This window comes from Xyrauchen texanus, chromosome 30, assembly GCF_025860055.1.
Source record: "Xyrauchen texanus isolate HMW12.3.18 chromosome 30, RBS_HiC_50CHRs, whole genome shotgun sequence".
Classification (NCBI taxonomy): Eukaryota; Metazoa; Chordata; class Actinopteri; order Cypriniformes; family Catostomidae; genus Xyrauchen; species Xyrauchen texanus.
The window spans coordinates 8,868,594-8,875,186 of NC_068305.1; positions in this window are offsets into that span (position 1 = coordinate 8,868,594).

Sequence of the window (6,593 nt, forward strand, 5' to 3'; positions counted from 1 at the left end):
CAAAAAACTGAGTGAGCAACTGCTTGCCCTCATTTGCCTTTCTCTCTTTAATCTTATTTTCTTTTCGTTCTTGAGCCCCTGATTTTCCTTTCTTAAGGAAAGACATCCCCTGTAGTTCCTATCACGGCTCACTCCAGCTCCTGTCTCATCAACTGATTCACCGGGCGGGTCCACAGCAGAAGCACCTGACCTGCGGGTCGTACCATTTACATTGATTCGAGAGGGGTGGTGGGGCCCTGCACAGCATGAAAATGACTTTTTTTATACCAAACCAGTGCCTGACTTCAAGTTTAGTTTTGCACAGAAACTTTTTCATTTGTACATTAATGCTATACAAATCTTAGTGCATTTATATGCATGTATAGAAAACTGACTTCTAAGGGCCCCCCCCCCCCTGCCTCGGGCCCTGGGTACTCTGTACCCTTTACCCCCCAAGTCCGATGCCCCTGAGTACTGGCATCTGTGTAAATAACAATAAAAAGAAGAAATATTTGTTTATTAAATTAAAAAGTTATATTAGGGCTGATTAGAACCGTAACTCCTTAGAGGTGAAAACTTTACAAAGAGAGAAATCAGTCTTTCTGGCTTATACATACTTGTCCATGTATTTATGTCCAATGTTTGAATGTCAAGTAATTTTTTATTGTATAGCACTTTTTACAACACCAATCATTTCAAATCAGCTTACTAGAAAATTATTCTATAACAGAAAATGAAACTTTAATGTCTGTAAAGTCTTAGTCATCATTGTGCAGTTTGATAAAAACGTAATTAAAAATATTTTACATTTACATTTTTATGCATTTGGCAGACGCTTTTATCCAAAGCGACTTACAGTGCAATTATTACAGGGACAATCCCCCCGGAGCAACCTGGAGTTAAGAGCCTTGCTCAAGGACTCAATGGTGGTGGCTGTGGGGATCGAACCAACGACCTTCTGATTAACAGCCCTGTGCTTTAGCCACTACGCCACCACCAAAAATATACATATACGATATATATATATATATATAAGGCTTTAGTTGGCAACTCATTTATTGTCTATATGTATTCCATTTTAAGCGAGTGTAGTCCATTCTTATACCAAAATGATGCAGGCAGAGGTCAGTGAGAGGCATCGCAGTTCGGCTGGAAGCTTATAGCAGTTAATTTCCGGTGTGGTCCATCCTAAATCCAAGGTTCAGGCAGTGGCCAGTGAAGTATCCCATGTTTTACGGTTGGAGCTGGCAGCAATTCTTCCTCTGTTAAGTCCATAGTAAGTGATGTCTTGCTGGCATAGACTGCAGTTAGTAGTTATCATTCAGCTACACGTAGCAGTGGGAGTTGGACATCCGGCAGGACCGGAGCTGGATCTGGCAGCTTCTGGTAACCTCAAGGATATACTGTATATCCCGAGCAGTGCTCAAATTGATTCCAGTCTTATGGGGGGTCCCCTAGTATTCAGTTTGTTCAGTTACAGATGCATTGCAGAAATTCACTCTTCACAATCAACCATGATTAATTTAATCCAATGGAAAATGTCCAATAACAAGAAGGTTACTGAGATTAAGTGAGTAGTAGTCAGCTAGTCATGTGATTCTAAAACGGGTGCCCCCATGAATGTGCCCCTGCTCCACATAGAATAAAACAGCTTTTATAGGTTACTAATATGACTAGAGTCCTAATCTCTTCTCATGTGAGTGCTCATGATGTTATATGTATGTTTCAAAATTACAATTAATTTCTTTAGGAGTGCACCTTTATATATTGATCTGTTTCTCACCCACACCTATCATATCACTTCTGAAGACATAGATTTAATCTCTGGAGTTATATGGATTACTTTTATGCCAACTGATTATTTTATGTGATTTTTGGAGCTTCACATTTTTGGCACCCATTCACTTGCAATGTATGGACCAAAAGAGCTGAAATATTCTTAATTTGATTTCAGCAAATGAAACCACGTCATACACATCTTGAATGGCATAAGAGCGAGTAAATAATGAGAGAATTAGGATTTAAATTTTTAGGTGAACTATTTCTTTAAGTCAGGTTATCTGCATTTCCCCTTCTGTCACTCACTCGACATTGTGTTGATGTAGTGACACTAGGGGTTGCTCTTGGGAGCCCCAAAACACCTCATATCTTTGAGAAAAGGCCAATGAGAATTGGCGAGTGGAATTTGCATGCCACTCCCCTGGACAGACGGGTATAAAAGGAGCTGGAATGCATCCATTCATTCAGATTTTTTCTTCGGGCCGAGCGGTTGAGTGTCAGCGAGCTGAATACTGCTGCCAGTCCATTCACCTCTCAAGAAGCATATGCTGTTGGGTATACTGCGCATTCCAGCGGCTTTCTCTCCATCTGCACGATTATTGGAGAGTATGCCCCTGGGCGCTTCGACAATGTTAAAAGAATATGTATTCTGAGGAAAAGAGTATATTTTCAGCAATTGAGCAAACACATTGTCTTTTTAAAGATGCCCTTCCGTCTTTGTGTAGTTTCTGGGTGTGGTGGTTATATCTCCACTATTATACGGCCACAATCGTTGCCTAACGTGTCTGGGCCTTAATCGCTTTAAGGAAGTGCTCGCAGATGGTTCATGTTCTCATTGCGAGAACATGACCATGGTAATGTTACAGTCTTGGCTTTCCTTCTTCCGGAAGTGATTTGGGGCTCCAATGGGTTCAGATCTGCCGGGGTAATCTCTCGTGGGCCACTCATTCCCTAGTATGCTCGTTTGCAACGACAGATGCATCCAAGCTAGGCTGGGGTCCCGTGTGCAATGGACCCACAGTCGCCGGCTCCGGTACAGGACCGTGGCAGTGTTGGCACATCAACTGCCTCGAGTTGCTGGCACTACAGCTCGCCCTGCGGAGGCGATTGCCATTGATCCAGGGCAAGCACTTATTGGTCCGGATGGACAACACAGCGATGATAGCATATATAAACAGCCAAGGCAGCTTATGTTCTCGTCTCATGTTGCATCTCGCCCGCCATCTCCTCCTCTGGAGTCAGCAGCGGTTGATGTCGCTGCGGGCCACACATATCCGGGCAGCCTCAATGCCACTGCGGACGTGCTGTCGTGGCAGGTGATGCTCAGGGGAGAGTGGAGACTTCACCCCCAGGTGGTCCAACTGGTTTGGAGTCGATTCGGCAAAGCACAGGTAGACCTGTTAGCTTCCCGGGAATCCTCCCACTGCCCGCTCTGGTATTCCCTGACAGGCGCCCCCCTCGGGACAGACGCACTGGCACACAGCTGGCCCCGGGTGTTGTGCAAATACACGTTCCCCCAGTGAGCCTACTTGCACAGACTCTGTGAAAGGTCAAGGAGGACGAGGAACAAGTCACCCTTGTGGCGCCATACTGGCCCACCCAGACTTGGTTCTCGGCCAGCCTTTTCGTTGGTGTGTCTTTGTGCTTTGTGCATCTACTTGGATCACACGCAGAGCTTTAGACACTCTGAGCAGCTCTTTGTCTGCTTTGGTGGACAGCGGAAAGGGAATGCTGACTCCAAACAGAGGCTTTCCCACTGGATCGTGGATGCCATCGTGTCGGCATACCGGGCCCAGGCCGTGCCTGGCCCTTTGGGAGTGTGGCATCCTCGTGGGCACTGGCCAATGGCACCCCTCTAGCAGACATCTGCAGAGCAGCGGGCTGGGCAACACCCAATACCTTCAGGAGATTTTACAATCTCCAGGTTGAGCCGGTCTTGTCCCGTGTTTTGTCAGGTACGAATAGGTAAGTTTGGTAATGCAGGACAGCTGGCCGGGTGTATCGCTTGCATATAGTGCCTTTCCCTTCCATGAGTCAAAGACGTGCGCTCTCTCTCCCATGCGAGTTCACAAACCGTGAACCCTGGATGCCCTTTCTCCCTAGACCTCTGGCTTGCGAATTCAGCTTGCTGGTTACCTTGGTAGCTCCCTGTGATGTTTCTTCTACGGTACGGTCTCCTTATCTTTAGACCTGTGTCTCCATTGGCCAGAGCCCTCTCTGCCCTGGTCGCTGAGTTGTAGAGCTGCTCCCCTTCGAGGCAGGATCTACCACCGCATCTCTTCCATGTGTGGCTGTGAGCCCATGTGATGCATTTGCCACGTTAACCTCCCCTTCAGCGCAGGATGTGGTCTCCACTGGGTCTTTTCCCCCTGAAAAATAGGATAGGAAAAGAACACCTTCCCTGGTGCATATAATGAGCATTAAAAGGCCCCTGCCGTATAACTAAATACTCTTTGGAGGGAAAACATAGAAAGAAAAGGCTGCAGCTGGCGCGGCCTTTTCCCCTGCTAGATACGTCTTTCACCCCCACACCCCCTATGTGGGGAACTATACATTGTTATTTGGGGCTTTGGGGGAGGCCAAGTGCAGTCCGAGTACATCTGCAGCCTGCTTGAACCTGCTTCGGCAGTTCACGTAATACAGTTTAGCTGTTTTGGCATTTTGTATAGGGATCCCTAGTGTCACTACATCGACACAACGTCATATGAGTGACAGAAGGGGAACGTCTCGGTTACTGTAGTAACCTCCATTCCCTGATGGAGGGAACGAGACGTTGTGTCCCTCTTGCCACAATGCTGTACTATCCGCTGAAATGTCAGGGACCTTGTCTCGGCTCCTCAGCACAAAACTTGCAAATTCCACTCTGCAATTCTCATTTGCCTTTTCTGCAAGATCTGAGGTGTTTTGGGGCTCCCAAGAGCGACCCCTAGTGTCACTACATCAACACAACTTCTCGTTCCCTCCATCAGGGAATGGAGGTTACGACAGTAACCGAAACGATATCAGCATTTCAAATGTAATAAATTTTAATACCCATTTCAATCTTAAAGACATCTTTTCAGTCATTCACATACTCTGGGTGTGTCTCAATCAGTTCCCTAATTCAGTAGTCAGGGCACCGATCTGTGAGTCGGCCATTTTAAGGGCAGTCTCATTCACAAAATCGTTCCAGTGCACTGAAACGTTCGCTCCCTAAAAAAATACTACAATGCACCATAAAAAACAGGGAGCATTGTTGCTTATTATGTTCCCTTACCAGAAAATTCATCATATCTGAAGTCTCTCAAGTCTTTAGAAGACGAGCACAAGTGTAAAAATATGTCCAAGCCTTACTTTCTCTCTAAATGTTTTTCATTCATCATTACCATGAAAGTGAAATCTTTTTCATATTTGAGTAGTTTAAAGGTTTATAATACACTCCAGTATATTTGTATTTCTTTATTTATGCCATTTATCTGTTATAATTGCACTGTACACTTAAATATCTTCAAAGAAAATTAACGAAAATGTAATTTATGGTGCTGATTAATAACAGCTGTGCTTCTATGCGTGAGCTTGTTAACGTGTCACAGGTGATTGAGTCATATGTGTCCCAACGTTCAGTGGATCAGTACCTTACAAGTGCCTGAATTCGTGTTCACGATATACTGATTCACAAGATTTGGAGCTAGGGTGCTGATTAAGACACAGGGTCTGTTCCTCGGTGGTGGAAAGCTCTTCCAGCATATATCAAATGTATTATCCAGATATCACATACAAAATTGTCTTTTGTTCCCAATTGCATATAGACTGTGTTTGATATGTACAGTTGTACTATTAGCTAAGTAGCAGATATTGGAATCAGAATCAGCTTTATTGCCAAGTATGCTTACACATTCAAGGAATTTGTCTTGGTGACAGAAGCTTCCAGTGCACAAACAATACAGGAACAAATTGTCTGGTATGTGCTGCCGAATGTTCAGCAGTTCGTCCCTGAATTGGAGGTGTACCTATGGGTGTATTTTAAGGCCTACCTTCAAACTCAGTTCCTTTTTGCTTGACATCATGATAAAAATCAATGCCATTAAAGTTCTTTAAATTAAATTTGTGATTTTTGTTTGTTTTTTGTGTGTTATTCTCACAACAGCTGTCAGTTTGCAAATATTGCAAAATAATTGCAACATTTCGCTAAATTAACTGCAAAAATAAAGAGCATCTTGTGGAGCACTTGCATCTGTTTCACACATGACAATAAAAGACTGAACACAAGCTGGTCCTGAATAAATTATTTAATCAGTTACAATAATGACAATTGTGCATGTGCAAGTTACTCATGTAAATGTAACGGAGTAAATGTAGCGCATTACTACCCCCCTCTGATCAGCAGACCTGTTGACAGGAGCCAGCAGCGCACCAGCACAAACAATCAACAATGCACAAAATTGAGTTGGGACAGACCCTTTTCACTTTTATGGCTCTGCACTGCCCAACCTTCTGTTTACTTTCAGTCATACCTTATGTCTCTATGCCTCTTCTTCAGTGATTAAATAACTTTTTTTTTTTTTAACAGGCTCTATCACACAATTGACGTGTATATAGCCAGGCTGTGTGAAAGGTGATATTGATACATAGTGCAAATAATAATATGGCTACACTGAACCTGTGGTAGGGGGCCCCCTGGTTGTCGCAGAGCCCTATGCCCTATTGTTGCCAGCACTGATTGGTCAAATATCTGTTAGCAAAAATAAATTGCCATGGTGATTAGGTGTAAAGAGTATGATAATATCGTGAGGAGCTCCGGTAAAAACGTATCCACCTTTGTGATACCGAAAACAGAAAGTTGACCTAACCATCAG